Source organism: Mandrillus leucophaeus, unplaced genomic scaffold (genome assembly GCF_000951045.1).
Source record: "Mandrillus leucophaeus isolate KB7577 unplaced genomic scaffold, Mleu.le_1.0 Scaffold919, whole genome shotgun sequence".
NCBI classification, from domain to species: Eukaryota; Metazoa; Chordata; class Mammalia; order Primates; family Cercopithecidae; genus Mandrillus; species Mandrillus leucophaeus.
Window position 1 is genome coordinate 676,897 of NW_012110019.1, and position 21,807 is coordinate 698,703.

Consider the following 21,807-nt stretch of genomic DNA (forward strand, 5'->3'; position numbering starts at 1 on the left):
TTAAAGTGCTTAATACAGAGTTCAGCATCTAGTAAGCACTCAGCAAATGTTAGATATTATTAGCAGGGCACCTGTGGCTCTCAACCCAGACAAAGCAGGACCCACAGACTCAGGGCAGCTGCCAAACAAAGGGACACGTGTGCAGGCCATTCTGAGTCTGAGCACTCTCGGGGAGGTGTACAGAACAACAGTAAAGAGATTTAGGAGAACATGTCATTACACGATTTCATTTCCTTTAAAGAATGACAAGGATGTCATTAGAAATGGTCTGACTGGATCTGATGATTAAGTGCTAGGCTTAAATGGCAGATCGCTCAGCCAACTGGTTGTTTCTGTTCTGCATGACACAACCAGTGTGACTGAAGTTTTTCATTGCTCAGTTGATTACTTTGGCAAGTTTTAGACATTTTTATGTAAGCATTGAAGGCAAAAGAAGTTCAGGCCTTATAGTTAATTCACTAATATTTACTGCTGAATTTAGGACATTAAACTACCTCCTCTGATGAGAAAGCCAATAGACTAGAAGCTGGCTTATGATCACCAATATCAGGCCTCCATGCCATTGGCATTAGGGCTGATGTATCAACTCTGCCGTGTTGCTCATGCCAAAGCAGGGGTTTCACAAATCCCACTTTTAATTGGATTTCCCCCCTATTTGTAACAAACAACCCTCTGTCTCTATATTAGAATAAATGCTTCTTCCCTGCTGAGTGCTTAAAGTCTCGACGTTCAAGAAAGGAGGCAGATTTATTCTAGCTTTCTATTTTCACATATTGGATTGCTTTCTTAGTATTTAGTGAGCATTCAAAATGTGAAAAGTTCTGAAAACTAAGATACCTTGCTTCCTGTCCCTGAAGCCAATCATGAAATAAAAAGAAACTATTGGGATTAATTAGCTATTTATTTACATTTAAAGGAAAGAACGCTGCATGCTCTTCCTCTTTTTTTTTGTTTTTTCTTTTGAGACAGCGTCTCACTCCATCACCCAGGCTGGAGTGCAACTGGTGCGATTTTGGCTCACGGCAGCCTTGACTCCCAGGCTCAAGAGATGCTCCCACTTCATCCTCCTGAGGAGCTGGGACTGCAGGTGTGCACCATCACGCCAAGCTAATTTGTTGCATTTTTGTAGAAGTGGGCTTTTGCCATGCTGCCCAGGCTGGTCTCCAACTCCTGGACTCAAGGGATCTGCCTACCTCAGCCTCCAGAAATGCTGGGACTACAAGTGTGACCTACAGCACCTGGCCAGTGCCTCTTCCCTGACCCCCACCCTGCCCTGAGAAAAGACAGTCAAAATATGTAACCTCCTTACCCATCACAATATCCATATTGAAGTTCTACAGTTACCCTGTGGTGAGCCTAGGTTGAAGCCAGGTATCCTTCTGGTGGTTTTGCTATGATGGGCATAAAGTATGTCCATTGTGCTAGCTACTTTCAGGGAGCTTAACCAAATCAGAACCCAGATCCCACTGATAGATCTGGCTACTGAGCTGCTTCTGCTACTAGGCTATTTAAAACATTTTGTGAACAGTTTTGTTTTTAATAACCCGGATGCTAGTCAATAAATGACAATGAAAATGGGAAGAAAGATTATTACTGGAAGGCAGGAGGAGCTTTAGGAAGAGGACAGAAGGGTGTTTACCTGGTTGGGAGGCACAGCTGAACTGTACTGATATAATCTTTCCTTTCTTCTTACCCTTCCCAAATTTTCTTAAATCGCTCTTCACTCTCCCATGGATCCCATTCCCACAACCATGACCAAGAGTATTCCTTTCATCAAAGCTGATATCATTTATATAAAGAAGTACATGATTCAGAGTCCAAGGACCTTAACCCTTCAAAAGGATATTTACATTCTTAAAAAAATGTTTGCCAATGCCTTCCAAACAGGTGTATTATGCTAGGGTATTTTAGGCTCAACTTTCTGATGCTTCCTGTCTATTCCACAGACTGTGCTGCTTGTTCTTCCTCTTAAGTATTTAGGAGATTAAAAAAAAGAAATATCCACAGGATCACTACATTAAGGCCCTGACTTCTGTGTGTGTGTGTGTGTGTGTGTGTGTGTGTGTGTGTGTGTGTGTGTGTCAGTGGAATGAAGGGGCAAAGAGAGCGGAATTAAAACCTGAATTCCAACCAACTATCTGCCTATTGCTTCTTCTTCTCTGTTTCTCCTTTGTACTTTCCATTTTTCCACCTCTACTGACCCTTTCTTTTTTGCCTGCAAACACGTTCAACTGACCTTCTAAGTACAGTTTTTGTCCTTATTTTCCCTCCAGAATTTCTAGAGCGAGTGGTCCTCACACCTTCCCTCTACCTCCTTCTTACCACCAACTTGCTCATTTCCCAGCCCTTGCTGTCTGATCTATGTTCTTACCACTCAACTTTCTGGCATAGCTAATAGGCTGTCCCACTGAAGCTCCCTAACCTTTCAGAATCTTCACCGTGGCAACCTGCTACATCTTGACCTCTCTCCTCCCTTCCCTCAGCAACTGCTCTTGCCTAAGACACTAATGATTCCTTTCCATTACATTCAATACAGGCTTCTCCATTGACCTCTTGGCAATGTTTACTACAGTTAACCCATTGTCCTAGCTGACACATTCCTTCCTTGCATTCTAGAACACAGACTCTCTTCTGGTGTTTCCCCTACCTCTCTGGTAAAAGTGGCCCAGTCTTTGTTGTCGTCTCTTCCTTCTCATCCTATCCCTTAAATACTGATATTCTTCAGGGATATATCTTGGCACTTTCCTGTATTTGCCTGGGAATGTGTCTAGTAAGTATGTATTCTTCTGAGGTTCTACTTTTCATTTATGTGATAAAGCCTTCAAAATTTGTAGCCTCAGATTGACCTCTCTTATGTCCATCAAACACATATTCAACTGACCATTGGAAATCTCCCTTTAAATATAATCTCAAATTTAGTATCACAAGACGAGGTCTCTTCCTACAAATCAAATTAAACACACTCATACACACACACACACAAACACTATCCCCCGCTACTTTTGTATTTGTTACTTAGTGAATGGTAACACCGACCATCTTGTAGCCAAGAAGAAACTTAATGTTTTTCTTGATCCTTCTCTCCCACTACCCCTACTCCACAAAAGAAATAGTGAAGACTTGTAACTCTATCTTTTGAGTCAATTCGTATTTCTCAGTCCACATTGATACTATTCAAGACCAGGTCTCCTGAATCTCGCTGCCCTGTGTTTCTCCTCCTTCTTTCTATTCCCACATTGTTGCAGAGCGATTTTTACCTAGTTAGACAGAGCAAGACTCTGTCTCAAAAAAAAAAAAAACAAAAAAAAAAAACACAAAAAAAACCCCAAAAACACACACACACAAAAAAAAAACAAAGTTAAACTAGGATAACACCAATCAGCGACTTCATATGATTCGCTGGATAGAGTCTACATTCCTTAATGTAACCTTAAGGCTCTGAATAATTGGCCTCAACTTTCCAGCCTTCTCTCTATTTTTCATCTTGTATTTGCTGCCCATTTGCACCTTGCTGTCACTCTAAGCTGAGCTTTCACACTGTATGGGGATGCTCTTCCCAATTCACTGCCTTAATCTCCTGCCGCTTAGAGGCCACTTGCCTCTGGGATCATTCTTTGACCCCACAGTGTAAGTAACACGTTCTGAAACGCCTGTAGATGCCATAACACCCTGTGTTTCTCTCTCTTACCCCAAACAATGATCAGATTATCAGTCTGCAGGAGACCGGTGGGTTCACCTGTCTGTATCACTCAGCAGACTGTAAGTGCTCTTAGATAATCAGAAGCCATGAATCTTCTTTATCTTTGTAATCCCAGTACATCATACAATGCCTGGCACATAGTGGATTTTCTAAATAAATGACTTGCTAACAATTTGCTAAGTAAATGACTCCCAATTCTATATCTTAGTCCTGGCCTATTTCCTGTAATTTAGCTGCCTGCTGAGCATTTATAATTGTTTCTAGCTAGTACCTTCATTTCAATGCACTCCAAAATAAACTCAACACTTTCCAAGACTACAGACTTTCTTATCTCTCCATGACAACATTATTATTCCAGTCTCCTGGGCCTAAAATCCAGGCACCATCTCTGACTATTTTCTCCCCCTTGCCAGGCAACATCCGACGAGTGGTCAAGTCTGTAAATTCTACTTTCAGAGTTTCTGCAAACTTTTTCTTCTTTTACTATTTCTACTTCTACAATCCTAATATAAGAGATTTCTTACATTTAGATTAGATGACTAGAAGAGTTAGTCCCATGGGTTTCAGCCTCCAATCTCCTTCTAATATATCCCATTATTAATTTTTGAAAAATGCATTTCCAATTATATCATTTTTATGTTAAAAATCTTCAAAGATTCTTTACTCTCTATTTAGTTAAAAACCAAACAGCCTAACATTTAAGACGTTTCCTGATATGGCCCCAAGATGACTGTTCATTCTTATCTTTTACTATTTTTCTATAAAAATGGGATGCTTCAGTTAAACCACATTGTTCTACCATCATGTTCTGCACTTTCCCTCATGGACATGTTTGTCCTCCCTCTGCCCGACTAGTGGAATGCCCTCTTTCCGTCCCCTTTCTCCATATGTTGAAATCCTCCCCACACATCTAGGTTGATCATACAGTCCACGTCTACCATAAAGGCTTTCCTCATTTCACTTGATGAAATATGATCTCCTCTAGTGTTAAACCCCCAGAGCGCTTTGTTTCTCTTACATGGTACTCATCAGTACGAAATTTGTATTTGCCCCTTACTATAGTCATACAACCCTAATACTCTGTTTCTCTTCCTGAAAATCCACTGAAGTTAGGAGTGATAGCTTATTTTTTTTTTTTTTATCAACTCACCCCGGCACCAGATATAACTCTCTGTGTACATGGATGCACGTACACATTACACACACACAGCAACGTACAAGACTCATGCACTCTCTATCATCGTGACGAAAAGAGAAATACCCATTGTTCTGCTCTTTTCTCTGCATCTATTATTCAGGAAACATACATTGAAATACTAATCATGGCTATACTTTTTTTATTCCTAGGGCATCTAAGATATATCTCATTCCTGCAGCTCATGATCTTTTTTAAACTATTTCAAACTAGAGGTGCTACTAGACCAGCTGCTTGCTGTCCTGCGTATTTGGAAGACTCCCTTTATGGAACTGTACACAGACCAAAGTGGGTCTCTCTCAGGCATCACCTGCATCCCTGTGTTTCCCAAGGTCTTCAGACAGACCTTGCCAACTCCCGGGCAACTTGAGAAAGCGCTGTCCTTCTCAGGTAGGATTCATGTTCACATTTCCAGATGAAATCACCAGCCCCTCTGAACTTGAGAATGAAGGGAGGTCGTTCTTAGCCTGAACAAAAGAGACTTCATGCCTGACTTGTTCCCCAGGGTGAACAAACACAGCCATGTTTACCCTCACCAGGGCACATTTGCAAGCTAAAAAAGACTGGGCATATTCATCCCTTTCCTGTTTAGAGTAATGGGGAGCCCAGCTGGGGTGGTTACCAGGTTCACAAAGAAACAGGCAAAATGTTGGCAAGTCATTGGGAGACCTAGCAACAAAATTCACTGCGCCCACCCCCTTTCCCATCCATCTGAAATGCAGGTTGCCTCAAAGAAGCATGAAATCCCTGGGAACTTCTTGTGCCCTTTGAACAAATCAGCTCGATGAAGGGAGATGACTCAGTCTCCTTTGCCCCCGAAAGCCGGAGCCAACTCTGGCTACCAGCAGTCTTGGCTTCACAAAAGAACAATTTACCCTGGTTCCCTCCCAGACTCCAGTCAGTCTCCCTGCAGCTTCAAGTGGCATCAAAGAGGGTATGTATACTTTGTTTAATTATCACTTGCTCTTCTGGAAATACTTCTTTGATGGCCTGTGTGTGGAAATGTGCTCATTTACAAATGGATGTTTCTATTTGCCAAGTAGAACAGCTCAATGCAAATGAAAGAACTCTTCCTTTACATTTAGGAAACTTCTTTTTTTTTTTTCTCCAAATGGGACAAATCAGCACTGCCCAGTTATGAACTGGTTCTGCTGACTCTCAGCAATTTAAGACTGTTAATTAAATTGGAAACTGCTTGCTTTCTGTGGTGCAGCAGAAAGGATTTATAAGACATACATGCCTTATATATATCTTATATATGGTGGGGTTTTTTTTTCTCTAAAGGAAAATGTGTCTGTTGAATCTTTGTATTGGTGTATAAACCAGTCCTGACTTGGCCTGGAGCAAGACTGCTGATGGCAAATTGAGACCTGGAGACACATCTCATTGCCTGATGGATGGAAGAAGCTACCCAGCCATGTTGCCTCATTTTTCTCAGGAGGAGGGAGGACTACACCTCTGTTCAGAGGAAATAAATCACAGGGTCAGAGGTCAGAGGGCATTAGTCTATAAAGTTTTACGACCTGTAGCTGACAGTTATTTCTCTTGGATAGAGGAACAAGAAAAAGAAAAGACAATTTGTACTTGTTCTCTTTCTCATTTCTTATCTCTCTCTGAATTTAATTTCCTTGTTGTTGCATTCAATCCCAAAACATTGCTTTCTCAGCGTTTCTATTATTTATTCTTCACTATCTCATTCATTTTTACCACTGTTTGCTCCGGAATTCTATTTACCTTTTCTCAGTCGTGTTATTACTGTTTTATTTGTTTCAGCCAGCTTGTCATCCTTCTCCAGGAACTTACTGTTAGCAAAGACTTGTTTATTGACAAATTCCTGTCTCCTTGAAGAAATGCTGAATTAAATTGTTGAGATAAATCCTTTATGTTCTTGTAAATTTTTTCTATTATTCAGGTTATTTTCTTAATTTTACATTTATTTTTGTATTTTTACATTTTATTTTGGGCCTTGGATGGCGGGAAATATACGAAAGGATAACAAACAATAGCTACACTATCTTTTTAAACATTTATTTCTAATGTTTTATTTTATACTTCATTAAAAATTATTGAATATTAGGCTTAATTTTAAAGATTTCTCAGCAAATTTAAAAATAAAATGAACCTCAGTACATGCATCTATGTAATTTATTTGGAAGAAGGTATTTCTGAACATTAATGGAAATATGTTCATTTTGGTTGTTTAAACAATACAAAGATTATGAATAAAATAAAGAGTAGAATAGAATAACAGAACTTAACAGACCTCTTCTAACTTCAAAAGAAAACTAAAATTTAAAAATGAGTCTAGAATAGCAGTAATGGAGATCAGAGGCAGAAAGACTGTTATAGAATGAATTAGGGATGAATCATGTGCCCCTTCATGTCCATCAGAATCATCAATAACTGTCATTTTCTGAGTGATAGCTAGTGATAGCTAGAATGAAAGCTTCTTTGAGGTAGCTCTGTGTCTTGTGTGGAGCTCTATGTCTAGCCTCTAGCATAATTCCTGACACACAAGAAGTACTCATTAAATACGTGCCCTGTGAGTCAATGAATGAACACAATTATCAAAGACTTATGGTAATGGGGTTCTGATTGCAGGAACCTCCTGTTCGCATATCTGTCCTCTATCACGCTATAGCCCACAGTGTAGTTCTTGTGGTTCTCTATGCGCACTGTGTTTTCTCACTTTAGGTTTCACCACTGTGCTGCCTGACTGGAGCAGATTCCTCTCTCTAACCACCTTTACTTCCTTCTTCCTTTTAGCATTTCGTTTAGATGACCCTCCTCAGGAGCTGGGTGAGGTGCTGCAACATATAACATGCATCCGACTCTACTGGAGTTGCATGTTTGGCTTGCTAGACTAAAAGCATCTTGAAGGTAAAAAGAGTGTCTTACACAGCTCTGTACCCTCAGTGTCTAGCCCAGAGCATGAGACAAAATAGAAGCTAACATGTCTGCTGAATTAATAATGAATGAATGAGCAACAACAGAAATGTGAAAAAATAGAAAGGAGAGAGGAGCAGATAATGGCAAGAAGGGGTTGAAAAGCAGTCCTCTGCCTTTACCTTGAGAATACAAAGCACAATCTTATACAACAATTAAATTGATTTTGATTCCAGTGCCCTCCAATGTGGACCATTTGGTTAGATATTTGTTGTTCTGAGAGATTAAAGGTAAGGAATAAGTTGGGTAGTGTAGATTGTTCAGTTAAGAGTATGAATGACTAGAAGTGAGAGGTAGCGTCATGTGTGGGCGTTGTCCCAGTCATACAATGGGGAGCACTATGGTGGATTCTCCCACTCTACCTGCTAGAACTTATTCCCCACTCTCCCTTAATGCATTCCTTCTCATCTGGTTAAATCTACATATTTACTGACTCTATAAAATACCTTATTAATTTGTACTTTACCACCTTTTCTCAGTTTCCCTCTTTTCTGTTGTTTCTTCTCCCCCTTCTCACATATGAAAATATGATCCTTCAAAGATCAATTCATATTTTTCTGCCCTCAGACTATTCTAAGACATGCAAATGATGTTTCTGCTATCTTCAGAACACCTGCAATATTGCCACCTACACTATACAATCGATAGATGACATAACTATGAATAAGACTGTATTGCCCACTGCTTTCTCCACTCAATTTGTCTCCCAACCAGACTGTAAACTCTTTCAGTTCAGACTGTAAACTCTTTCAGTTCAGACTGTAAACACTTTGGACTTTTTATACTCCTTTATGGCACCTGCCCTTATAACATGCTAGTTACCCCATGAGTAATTGATTGAGAAAAATGGGTTACTAGATAGCTTTTATATATATGTATGTAACATCATCCTCAGACAGCTATCTGATTATCCTACCCAAATATTGCTTTTAGGGCATCCTGATTTTATAATTTTATATGGATATGTGTATGTAAGCATAGAAATGGTTATAGTTAAAGATGTAAATATAGAGAAGTAGAAAGAGCTCTTTCATTGTTTTTTTGGACACTTCAAGAAGTTCTTAAACTTGCAAGCTTCTTTTCTCTTCTTTCTTTCTAATAGGGCATGATAAACAGTTGTTTACTGCCCTTTGGATAATGGACTGTCACAAACACTACTTCTGGTTTCCTCCTTTCTTGGCTAAACAACCTTAGCCCCTTTAGACATTTAAATGCCATGAACAGATGCTCAATAATATTACTTGGTGGTTAGCCGTAATTTATAGTGCTTATTTATGGAAGTAGATGAAAACAGAAGCCTTACGTATTTTTAAACTTTTCTTTCACATATGGCATACTTTAGAGAGAGTGAGGATTTGGATGAATGGATAGATGAATGCAGCTAATATTATCATTTTGATCTCATCTAAAAGCGGGGAAACATAGGAAACATTAGAAAGAAAGCTAAAATGTACAAGATGCTATTTTACTATTAACTCAGACTTTTCTTATGCCAGATGGTGTTGGAGGAAAGCTTTTGTTTTCTTGATGATAGGCATTTCCTTTGAATTTTGCTAACCAGACACATTTCCTCTCTTTTCAGTATGCAGAGACACAGCAACCATCTTTTAAACACCTCTTAGATACAGTAACTGGTTTGGCATTTCCTGGTGACTGTGGGTCTGACAATTGCTCAGAATTTCATCACTGCTTCAGTCATATGTAGAAGATGCTCCCAGAGATAAGCATGAGACCCCCATCAGTAGAGTTATTTTAGGCTTAGCATTACTAAAACAGCATCAAATTCTAATTGGACCTACCAGACTTAATTTAAGGAGCTATAGTGGACTAACACCAATGTACTGTGACATCCAAAATATCAACACAACATTATATGTAATCACAAATGTGTGTTTGTGTGTGTGTGTGCATGTGATGTATATGGTAGAGGGGAGGGCAATGTGGGTGCGGGCTGGTGGGCTGAAGACATCTTTAACCTTGCTTTTGTACTATACCAGATAGGTCTTGGTACTGCCCCTCAAGCAAGGCCTAAGAGTATAAAAGGGGAAGGGTAACTAAATAAGCAAAAGAGATAGAGGTTGCCATGCTAGTAAAACTAGATCTTGAGATGTTGGGAAACTGAGAGGTCAGTTAACACAACTTCTTACTTGATGGGGAATGCCATTTCCATTGTCATCAGTGAATATCAACTATCCTTGAAAGGCTATATTAAAAGATTATAATTTATTTTGCAAAAATAAAGACAGAGAAAGAAGAAGAATTGAAACTATTAATTTTCAATTAACAGTTGGGAAGGTTAAAGATAGGGATGGATTTAGTCACCTATTAGCAGAATGTCAGTCTTAAAGGCACTTCTTGAGGCTGAGAGATGGGTTTGTGCTTGTGGCATTTAGCTCGGCAGGATAGAATGTAAATTACACTTCTTGCCCTAAGAGCTGGATTCTAGCACAGGCTCCATCATTAGCTAGCTATGTAGCACTGAGCTACACACATGACTTCTCACCAGTAAAATGATCAGGTAGGATTAAACGATTCCTAAGTTCTTTTCCAGCAAGAAATTATGTGATCCTAGAGAAAATATTTACTTCTAACAGTAGATCAACTGTAGTACTGATGTGAATCTCAAGCTTTCTATCACATTCTCCTCTACTGAAAATTATATCATCATTGTGTCTGCCTCATAGGCTTGCTCCATATCTTTTTCTCTGAGCCCTGCATTTTTCTTTATAAGATTATCTTGCTTCCAGATTCCTCCCACAGACTCGGTGTTGGATTAGAGAGGTATTAATGTTCACAAGGATGATTCTAAGGCTATTATGTATCTTTTCCAGATTATATACTGCACAAGGGTACCCAACTGAAGGAGCAAGTGGGAGCTGCAAGCAGGGTGCCTTGGGTGGATGCATCCACCTGAAGGCAGGCATGCCTATTGCTAATCCATTCTAGGGTATTGGCTTAGGGTATTCTGAAAAGTGGGATTCACCCATTTGTTCTATGATCTGAACAGGTCTGAAATATACCAACGCTATTAGCATTGACTCTCCAATGCCGGACATATATCACAAAACCAATTACAAGAGACTCTGGGGTTAAAAAAGAGATGTTACATATCGGTTCCTCTTAAGGGGCAAAACATTCCAAGACAGCTCAGATTAAACTTTTGCATGACCTATTTTGTGGGAATAACAGTACATTATCATGGGAGAACACATTTTTAAGTGAAATTTATTGGATAAAACATCCTCCAGGCGAACTTGCACTGAATCCCTGCTGAATGATCTCAAATGAATAAAACAAATTATATACACTGCATTAGGCCTTAGCATGTATAGTACCGTCAAAAGGAGATTCAAACACACTCTGTAGATGCCCTGCCTGGCAGGAGAAGGCAAATCTCATTGAGGCACTTGTTAGTAATCCTTCTCTCTCATGAAGAATTTGATAGACTTTTCTGCAGATATTCAGCAACTTATTTGGGGTTTGGAGTGAAAATGTGGTGTAAAAGGCTGCCCTAAAGTTTCATGGAAAAATGTAAATTGTGTGAGTTTTCTTCCAAATCAAATCGGACTGAAAATGGCTCCCACAGTTTCTTCCTTCAACCATAAGATGTTCCCATTAGTGCCAATTAATGCTGAGACCCTGGCAATCTGTGTGCATGATTCATTAATGAGGAGCCTCATTTACAGTTGAAAAAGTAACGCAATGGAGCAACTGCAGTAATGTCCTGCTTTTTCCACACTGACCCATGCTCTGCCAACTGCTGACCTCTCCCCGCAGAGAAGATTTCCTCCAGCTGGTCGATGGCAGCATATGCACAAGGCACAGTGGACATGGCAACGATGAAGGTGAAATCTCACCTACCATCCCAACCTCCATGCTTACTTGAGACCAAACATGATGCTGAGATTCTCTTTCTTCTTAAATGAAATGTCTAGTTTAATTAAGGAAGGAACAGAGAAGCTGAGACCTCTATTACTCTACAGCACATTGCTTTTCTACAAGGTATCCACTTCATCAACACCCTCTAAATCTGTAGAATATCCTGCTATCCTCATTACTAACATGACACCAAAAAACAAATGGGCTCAATTAATTTGTAATGCTGCTCTGTGTGAGAGATACTGGTTTTTACAATATAAATATATATGTACATCTTTTTAATTTTGCCTGAGTATTTCACTGCAATGACTGATGATGGTTATTTATTTAACTGTAACAGTCAAATCAACTTTTCCCTCTATCTAGTTGCATCCTTCCTATTCTCCAACCTAAACAGGGATAAATAAAAGAAGGGCCTGGAATTCTGGGCACCAGCCAGTGTCCCAAATCTACTGTAGCCAGAGAGTAGGGAGAATGCAGCCTCAAGTCTAGAAAGCCAGGAAACACTAACCCTCTTCAAAATGAGAAAGTGACTTTCTCTGCCTTGGAGGGAAAAACACACCAGGCCCAGCTATCTCTTTTTTCCATGAACTTAGCAAGCATTTTTCTCCCCATTCCCACTCTTACTGCTCATAGCAGAAAACATGACACACTTATTAGCAGGGTCATTTTAAATACTGTATTGCTTAAAACAGCATCAAATTCTAAACAAAAATCTGTGGGTTTTCATTTTCATTTTTAGTTTATTTCTAGTGGGAGCTGGGCTAAAATATAATTTTATACTTTCTACAAACAACAGTGTAAGTAACAATGAAGAGGAAATGTTTATGCTGCTGATATGGTTTGACTCTATGTCCCCACACAATTCTCATCTCAAACTGTAATCCCCATGCGTTGAGGGAGGGACCTGGTGGGAGGTGACTGAATCATGGGAGAGGTTCCCCCGTGTTGTTCTTATGACAGTGAGTTTGAGTTCTCATGAGATCTGGTGGGTTTCTTTTTTTCTTCTTCTTCTTCTTCTTCTTTTTTTTTTTGAGACAGAGTTTCTCTCGTCATTCAGGCTGGAGTGCAGTGGCGCAATCTCGGTTCACTGCAACCTCTGCCTCCTGGGTTCAAGTGATTCTCCCACCTCAGCCTCCTGAGTAGCTGGGGTTACAGGCGCCCACCACCCCCCCTCCCCCAGCTAATTTTTGCATTTTTAGTAGAGATGGGGTTTCACCATGTTGGCCAGGCTGATCTTGAACTCCTGACGTCGGGTGATCTGGCGGTCTTATAAGTGGCAGCTTCCTTGCTCACTCTCTCTCCTGCCACCATGGGAAGATGTGCCTTGCTTCCCCTTCCCAATCCGCTATGATTGTAAGTTTCCTGAGGCCTCCCCAGCCATGTAGAACCGTGAGTCAATTAAACCTCTTTTCTTTATAAATTACTCAGTCTCTGGCAGTATATTTATAGCAGTATAAGAACAAACTAATACAGCTCCTAAGCAGAATCAGCTGTTTTCCACATCTTTTAGCAATAGTACATTTGATCAATATCCCTTCTGAGCCATTAACAAGCATGTGACCTTGAACAAGTCTCTAAACCTCTATAGGCCTCAGTCTGCTCATCTGTAAAATGAGACCACTGGATTAGATTTTCTCTATGGATCCTTATAGCTATAAGAGGTTATGATCCTGCACATGAATTGCAAGTGACTCTTACATAGGTGATAAAAACCACTGGCCCAACACGCTATTGAAATGAAGGCTGTTTCTAGCTTTTTCTCTCCTGGATGAAGATGGAAATAACAATCATTATCTGGGGCCTTGGGGGCTACTTGCTTGCACTCAGGCTTTTTGGAAAGTTGAAAAGCATTAATTGGTTATCTTCTGGGTCTAAATCTACTTCAAAATTGATTAGAAATGTTGCATTTTCTCTGTGAGATTCAGCAGTGGCTAGGTACTCAAACGAAGTTATTGTTAAACAAGGAAGCATAGTCCTGCTCTCTGGAGGGATCAAACTAAAACGAACTTCATTCCTACTTAAGCCTCTGGTAATTTTCTAGAGTATGAAGGGACCAAAAATTAACCAGGCAATTAGACATTTCTCATATGTTTAACTAAACTGAAGCACCATATATATCTCATAGAGTTAGGATGATGCTGGGTAAAACGTATTAACTGTACTATCCAACCCAGGTAAGTTTACTCATGAGGCTACATACTCTTTAGGTTTATAACTTGTCATTCATTTAAAAATATTAATATCTGCAAGGATTCATTGGCTACAATGCCTTTTATTTTGTATAAGGCTGTGTAGTCAGATTAAGCAAAGGTTAATAGCACCAGTTTGTTCTTTTCAGAGAAAGGCAAAAGCCTTTGGACTTATGGACAGAAATTACACAGGGTTAACTGTATCCTTACAAACCTCTATGGAAAGGGATGACAGGACTTTGGCTTCATTCCCTCAATCGCTATATCAATAGAAGAAGTGTTATAATTTCATTTCTTGGACAACCTATTCAGATAACCTTTCACACAGAATTATAGCTTCTATTAAAAATGTGTATCCTTTCCCAAAGCCTTTTTACTCTCTTGTTTTAATATGAAACAATTGAGAGTTATAACAGCACATTGGGAAAGAATTATTATCCTTGTCAACATCCTTAGGGGACTTGATTAATATAAGAACCTCTTCTTCCTAACTAATGATACTACAGGCTGCAGGAGCATTCCCCAAACAATTGTGTAATTCAAGTCCTTTGTATCTGCTGTGTATCTGACAGATTGGTCAATAGCTTCTGCTGAAGAAAAGTATTCCTCTCAATTTCAGTCACAAAGCAACCTCTAAGGAAATTCTCAAGTCTCATAAGTAGGCTGGACTTAGAACATCAGGCTCACCTGTGACACCTCTGCCTCAACAGAGATGTTGAATTCCAAAAGATGTTGAATTCCAAAGAGGAGGCTTTACAAGGAAATCTGGAGGATGAATGACAGAGAAAGGTCAGGTACTGTGGTACAGAGAAAGACAGGTAAATGGTAAAAATCTTAAATTATTTTTATATGATGATACAAGGAATAACAAGCTATTGTATATGGAACACTTTCTTTCTGCCAGCTAATTTTCTAAGTGTTTTACAAGTATTAACTCATTTAATCCTCACCTCAACCTTATAAGGTAATGTATAGGACTACAATATGTAAACAGTTTTCTCTACTACTATTTTACTTAATGTTGTTTTGTTTGAATTTTCCTATATCCTTTCTTTCCATTTGATATGTAAAAGCTGTTGACTTTCATCATTTACGTGATCTACGACTTCATTCACTCATCACAAACTTGGCTTGAAAGTTTCCTCTTTGCCAAGAAAGAGCAGAGAAGCTTCCAAATATATAATAGGGGATGAGTAAAGGATGAGCATAGATTTTATTGTAGTTTCTCAATGGTGTCAATTGAGTTGTGTGCCTTTGCTTTGGTAGAGCAGTAGTTATGTTTTCGACTGTGCCAAAATGGCTAATGATAGATTTGGTGTCCAGTATGGACTGAACTGTGTGCCCCTGCCTCCCAAATGTATGTGTCCAAGTCCTAATCTTCAGTACCCCAGAATATGACTATATTTAGACATAGGCATTTAAAGACTAAGGTTAAAAGAGGTCATATTGGTGGGCTCTAACCCATGAGACTGTATTTAGAGACAGGGCTCTCAAAGAGGTGATTAAATTTAAACAAAGCCATTAGGGCAGGCCCCTAAGCCAATCTGCCTGGTGTGTTTATAAGAGGAAATCTGGTTCTGAGGGAGACACTGGGGGCACACACAGAGGGATGACTATGTGAAGAGGCAGCAAGAATGAGGCTATCTGCAAGCTAAAGGTCTCAGAAGTAATCATACCCTGCCAGCACTTTCACCTTGGACTTCCAGCCTCCAGACTTATGAGAAAATAAATTTTTATTGTGAAGCCACTCAATCTGTGGTATTTTGTTATGGCAGCCCTAGCAAATACAGTATAGAGCAAAATGCAGGCTTTAGCTGTTTTTCATTTAACCATTTCCCCTTTAATTAGTTAAAATAAACTTGTATTAACGAAAAAGCAAATCTTGATAAGCCTTTAGAACACATGTCGAAAATGGCCAGTCAAACTCAGACCATATGTACATAAATAATTTAACCCTGGCGATTTAGTAACACTTCCGAGAGCCTATGGGAAGTGTCCAGCCAAGAAATGGTGATATTTACATATCTTACTAAGCAGCATTTGGTGTTCCTCAATCCTAGGAACTACTGGAAATTGTAGCATCCCATGACCATGGGCATCTGTAGGTCCATCCACAGTGCAGCGCAGAGCAGTAACAGCACAGAAAAATATCTTTTAATTGTCTTGCCTTTCCATGGCATAGTTGGGTCTTGAAATCAGTTACCTTGATGCCAAATCTTTACTTTTTTGGTATATAGGCTTTAAAATGTTTAGAACATACTGACATTCAAGTATTTATTAAATTGTAATTTTATGTTGTATATTTATACTGTGCTTTCGGTAGTGGAAGTAGATCTGAGAGAGTATTGATACTTACCCTTTTTCTTGAGGAAATCTGGGGGTCCAAAATTCTAAATAACTGAGATGGGTCATCTAGTCACATTATTATGCTGAGTGCTCCTTATGCATCTTGGAAAATAAGGCCCATTTCAAAATAATATCTTTTAAAATTTTGGCACAAGTTTTTATGACAGTGTTGATTAAAAACTCAAAAAAGATAAAAGCATATGCTGTCATTTTAAAGCACAGATGTCTCCCTTCAGAGAAATCACATGCTCTCTCTCTCTCTCTCTCTCTCTCTCTCTCTCTTTCTCTCTGACTCTCTCTCAGACAGTGCCTTTGGTTATCCATTGAGGAATATAATCATTTCCAACATTGAGAAAGGTTTTCTTACATAGATGATCTTAATCTCTAATGTAGCAGTTTGTCTATTTCTTCCTTTTAGGTCTTCAGCAAAAAGAACAGCTGGTCTCAATCTTTTCTATGTCAGTTTTTCACATGCTGGGGGACTTAAAATGGTGAGCTAGGTCATGCCTGTCAATTATAATAGCAGACTTGAATTCATATAACCTTGTTTCTTTTAACTCCCTATGCCTGAGAAACAGAGGGTGGGGAATAACTGGTGTTTGGCAGGGTTTCATACGTTGCCATAATCTTATTTCCAAACAAAGTATATCCTGATCAGATTTGTCCTAATTCTTTAGCAAAATGCCTCAGGAAAAGTACACAGGATAACCAAGAAAATTTCTTCTGTGCATGGTTGAAGAAAACTCACACACAAAAAGGCAGACAAGTCCCTGTGATTTTTCCTGTGTTACTTGTGTTTTGTAAAATGTGTTAAACACTTGCTAAACACATTTTGTTAAACACTGTGACCCTTATGATCCTCAATTGCTAGCCTTTAGATTAAAAAGTAAAGGTTTTAGGGTTTTGGCCTCTATGGATTAGCTTGGCCATGTCAACCCTCCCATAAGTAACAATGATTAAATGTAAACAAAATTTAAAAGTAGCAAACAAACAACTATTTGAAGGCACTGCAGTGACCAAAAACAAGCCGACACTAGAGAAGACTGCTTTTGAAAGACAAGCTGCAATAGGTGAAACTTACCATTTTGTGGCTATTTGCCTAAAAAAAATATATAAAATACAGCAGAAAGACAAAACTCTACATGCTTGAGGTCTCAGAGAATATAGTTTTGGGTTGTCAAGAGGGGTCAGAATGCTTGGGGAGGAAATCTGGAAAGTGAAGGGACTGAGGAGATGATCCCTAAAACAAGTGTCCAAAATTTACCCAGACTCTTGGCTAACCAGTAAACTATATATTTACAGGGAAGATCCTCGGAGGCCAGAATAAAAGCAGCAGGTGGAGGCTAAAATTACTGTGTAGAGAGTCAGCTAATACCAATGTAAGAGACAGAGTTTGACTATCAAATTAACTGCCTCCTAGAATATTTTTTAAAAATCATTCCCCCAGATAAACACAGCAGAATCCAGAATCTTTACAAAATGCATCATTCATAATGTCCTAGATCCAAATAAAAATCATTAGATATGTAAAAATAAAGGAAAATGTGACCCTCACTCATGAAACAATTAACAGAAACAAACCTCCAGGTAAACCAGGTGTTGCAGTGAGCAGACAAATACTTCAAACAGCTCTTACAAACATGTTTAAGTTCTTAAAGGGAAATATGTGTATAATAGATGAACAGATGGGGAACCTCAGCGCAGAAATAAAAACTATAAAAAAAGAGCAAAGTGGGAATTATAGACCCCCAAAATACAGTAATTGAAATGAAAAATTCACTGGAGGGACTTAAAACAAATTTCAGATAGCAAAAGAAGGAATTGGTAACCTTGAAGATTTATCAGTAGAAATTATCTAATCAAAAGAACAAATAAATGAAAAACGGAAGAAACTTGAATAGAACTTCAGAGATCTGTGGGACAATAACAAGAAGTTTAATGTACACGTAATTTGAGTTCTAGAAGTCAAGGCAAGAGAAAATGGAGCAGAATAACAACAAATTGGGGAAATAATAGCTGGAAACTTCTCAAATGTGCTGAAAACATCAATTATAGTTTGGAAGATACAGTATTAGATATTCATTTTCCCCAAATTAACATTAAATTTTAATCATATTCCAACAGCCATTTTTATAGAAATCGATAAGCTTGTATTAAAATGTACATGAGTATGCAAAGAACCTAGTATTTGCAAAACAATCTTAGAGAAAACAAAAAAGAAAAAACCTGCAAGGCTTGCACTATTTGACTCTAAAAATTACTCTAGGTTAATTTAATCAAGACAACATAGCACCATCACAAAGATAAACAAATCAATGAAATAGAATGGAGTGTCCAAATGAACCCATGTTTATATGGCAAATTCAGTCTCAATAAAGATGTCAATTTAGTTCAATAAGAAAATGACAGTCTTGTCAATAAATGGTGCTGGATCAAATGAATATCCATATGCAAACAAAAATGTTCAGCTCCTAGTAACGTCATGTACAAAAATTAATTTGTGATAGCTCAGAGGCCTAAATATAAAATCCAAATCTATAATGCAGCATACAAGAATATTTTTATTAATATTACAAACATTAAAGAAATAGGCATAAAGAGTGTAAAAAATATTCAAAAATATGTATTTACAAAACATATTTGACAAAGGACTTGTATCCAGAATAGATTCATAATTCCCACAGTTCAAAATATGGGCAGAAGACATGAACAGACAAGTCACAAATTAAGTTATATACATGGCCAATAAATACATGAAAAATTACTCAACAAATTAAAATGATTTATCACTGAATTCCTATAAAATGGCTAGAATGTGTAGAGTGAAAGAAAGACAAGAAGAGTACATGCTGAATGATTTCATTTTTGTAAAGTTTTAGAAGAAGAAAACCTTATCCAAGGCAAAAAGGAAATCAGAATACTGGTTATCTGGTTTGGGATAAGGGGATACAAGTGGAATGGAATACAACAAAGCTTTAAGGAGAGGCAAGAAGGCCCTAAGTTATGAGGTGTGAATTGTGGGTTATTCAGTTCTATTCAGTTTTTTGAAGTGTACATTTCATGTTTGTGTATTTTATTATAGGTGAATTTTACCTCAAAAAATTAAAATCATACCACTAATACTACTAATGGTATTCAAACTGTAGATACAAAATGGTTGAAAGCACAGAAAAAACACAAATGGAAGAATGTTGATATTTGTAAAATCTGAATGAAAGGTCCATGGGGTTTCCATGTACTATTTTACTTACTTTTTATGCTTTTACTTCAGAAAATTTATAACAAAAAGTTAAAAATAATTTGGTATGTCAGCTGGGCGCAGTGGCTCACACCTGTAATCCCAGCACTTTGGGAGGCCCAGGCGGGCGGATCCAGTTTGAGATCAGCCTGGCCAACGTGGTGAAACACATCTCTGCTAAAAATACAAAAATTAGCCAGGCGTGGTGGCGGGTGCCTGTAATCCCAGCTACTCAGGAGGCTGAGGCAGGAGAATTGCTTGAAATTGGAAGGCAGAGGTTGCAGTGAACCAAGATCACGCCACTGCACTCCAGCCTGGGCAACAAGAGCAAAACTTCATCTCAAAAAACAAAATAAAATAATAAAAATATTTTGATATGCAATACAAACAGTAACATGACAATTATTGGAAAATGGCATTATTCAATAATTAAAGCTCAAATTTGTATTAGATTTTATCTAAAACAATTAAATATAATTGCTCACACACATAAATAACTTTTGTAACTTAAAAACCAAATGGAACAAACAATCGACTTAAACATTTATAAGAAATTTAAGAGGAGGTTCCATGAAGGCCGAATAGGAACAACTCCAGTCTACAACTCTCAGCATGAGCAACGCAAAAGACAGGTGATTTCTGCATTTCCAACTGAGGTACCGGGTTCATCTCACTGGGGCTTGTAGGACAGTGGGTGCAAGACAGTGGGTGCAGCCCACGGAGCATGAGCTGAAGCAGGGCGAGGCATCGCCTCACCTGGGTAGCACAAGGGGTCGAGGAATTCCCTTTCCTAGCCAAGGGAAGCAGTGACAGACGGCATCTGGAAAATCAGGTCACTCCCACCCTAATACTGTGCTTTTCCAATTGTCTTAGCAAACGGCACACCACCTTGCTTGGAGGGTCCCACGCTCACGGAGCCTCGCTCATTGCTAGCACAGCTGTCTGAGAACGAACTGCAAGGTGGCAGCAAGACTAGGGGAGGGGCGCCCGCCATTGCTGAGGCTTACGTAGGTAAACAAAGCAGCTGGGAAGCTCCAACTGGGTGGAGACCACCTCAGCTCAAGGAGGCCTGCCTGCCTCTGTAGACTCCACCTCTGGGGGCAGGGCATAGCTGAACAAAAGGCAGCAGAAACTTCTGCAGACTTAAACGTCCCTGTCTGACAGCTTTGAAGAGAGTAGTGGTTCTCCCAGCACAGAGTTTGAGATATAAGAAAGGACAGACTGCCTCCTCAAGTGGGTCCATGACCCCCGAGTAGCCTAACGGGGAGGCACCTCCCAGTAGGGGACTACTGACACCTCATACGGCCAGATGCACCTCTGAGAGGAAGCTTCCAGAGGAACAATCAGACAGCAATATTTGCAATTGTGCAATATTTGCGGCTCTGCAGCCTCTGCTGGTGATACCCAGGCAAACAGGGTCTGGAGCAAAGCTCCAGGGTCTCTAACAAATTCCCAAAGACCTGCAGCTGAGGGTCCTGTTAGAAGGAAAAGTAACAAACAGAAAGGATATCCACACCAAAACCCTATCTGTACATCACCATCATCAAAGTCCAAAGGTAGATAAAACCACAAAGATGGGGAGAAACCAGAGCAGAAAAGCCAAAAATTCTAAAAATCAGGGCGCCTCTTCTCGTCTAAAGGAACGCAGCTCCTCGCCAGCAATGGAGCAAAGCTGAACAGAGAATGATGAGTTGAGAGAAGAAGGTTTCAGACGATCGGTAATAACAAACTTCCCTGAGCTAAAGGAGGATGTTCGAACCCATGGCAAAGAAGCTAAAAACCTTGAAAAAAGATTAGACGAATGGCTAACTAGAATAAACAGTGTAGAGAAGACCTTAAATGACCCGATGGAGCTGAACACCATGGCACAAGAACTACATGACATATGCACAAGCTTCAGTAGCCAATTCGATCAACTGGAAGAAAGGGTATCAGTGATTGAAGATCAAATGAATGAAATGAAGTGAGAAGAGAAGTTTAGAGAACAAAGAATAAAAAGGAATGAACAAAGTCTCCAAGAAATATGGGACTATGTGAAAAGACCAAATCTACGTCTGATTGGTATACCTGAAAGTGGCGGGGAGAATGGAATAAATTGCAAAACACTTCAGGATATTATCCAGGAGAACTTCCCCAACATAGCAAGGCAGGGCAACATTCAAATTAAGGAAATACAGAGAACTCCACAAAGATACTCCTCGAGAAGAGCAACTCCAAGACACATAATTGTCAGATTCACCAAAGTTGAAATGAAGGAAAAAATGTTAAGGGCAGCCAGAGAGAAAGGTTGGGTTACCCACAAAGGGAAGCC

The 21,807-nt window shown here is 39.2% G+C and overlaps 1 pseudogene across 1 annotated transcript in view; it reads left to right on the forward strand.

Annotated features, from left to right (window-relative positions):
• Window positions 1–11,586: 11,586 nt before the first annotated feature.
• Window positions 11,587–21,807, forward strand: part of LOC105531876 — a 16,747-nt pseudogene continuing 6,526 nt past the window's right edge. The window contains exon 1 of the transcript XR_001004879.1: window positions 11,587–11,686. The product of XR_001004879.1 is annotated as a small ubiquitin-related modifier 2 pseudogene (transcript). The remainder of the gene's footprint in view (window positions 11,687–21,807) is intronic.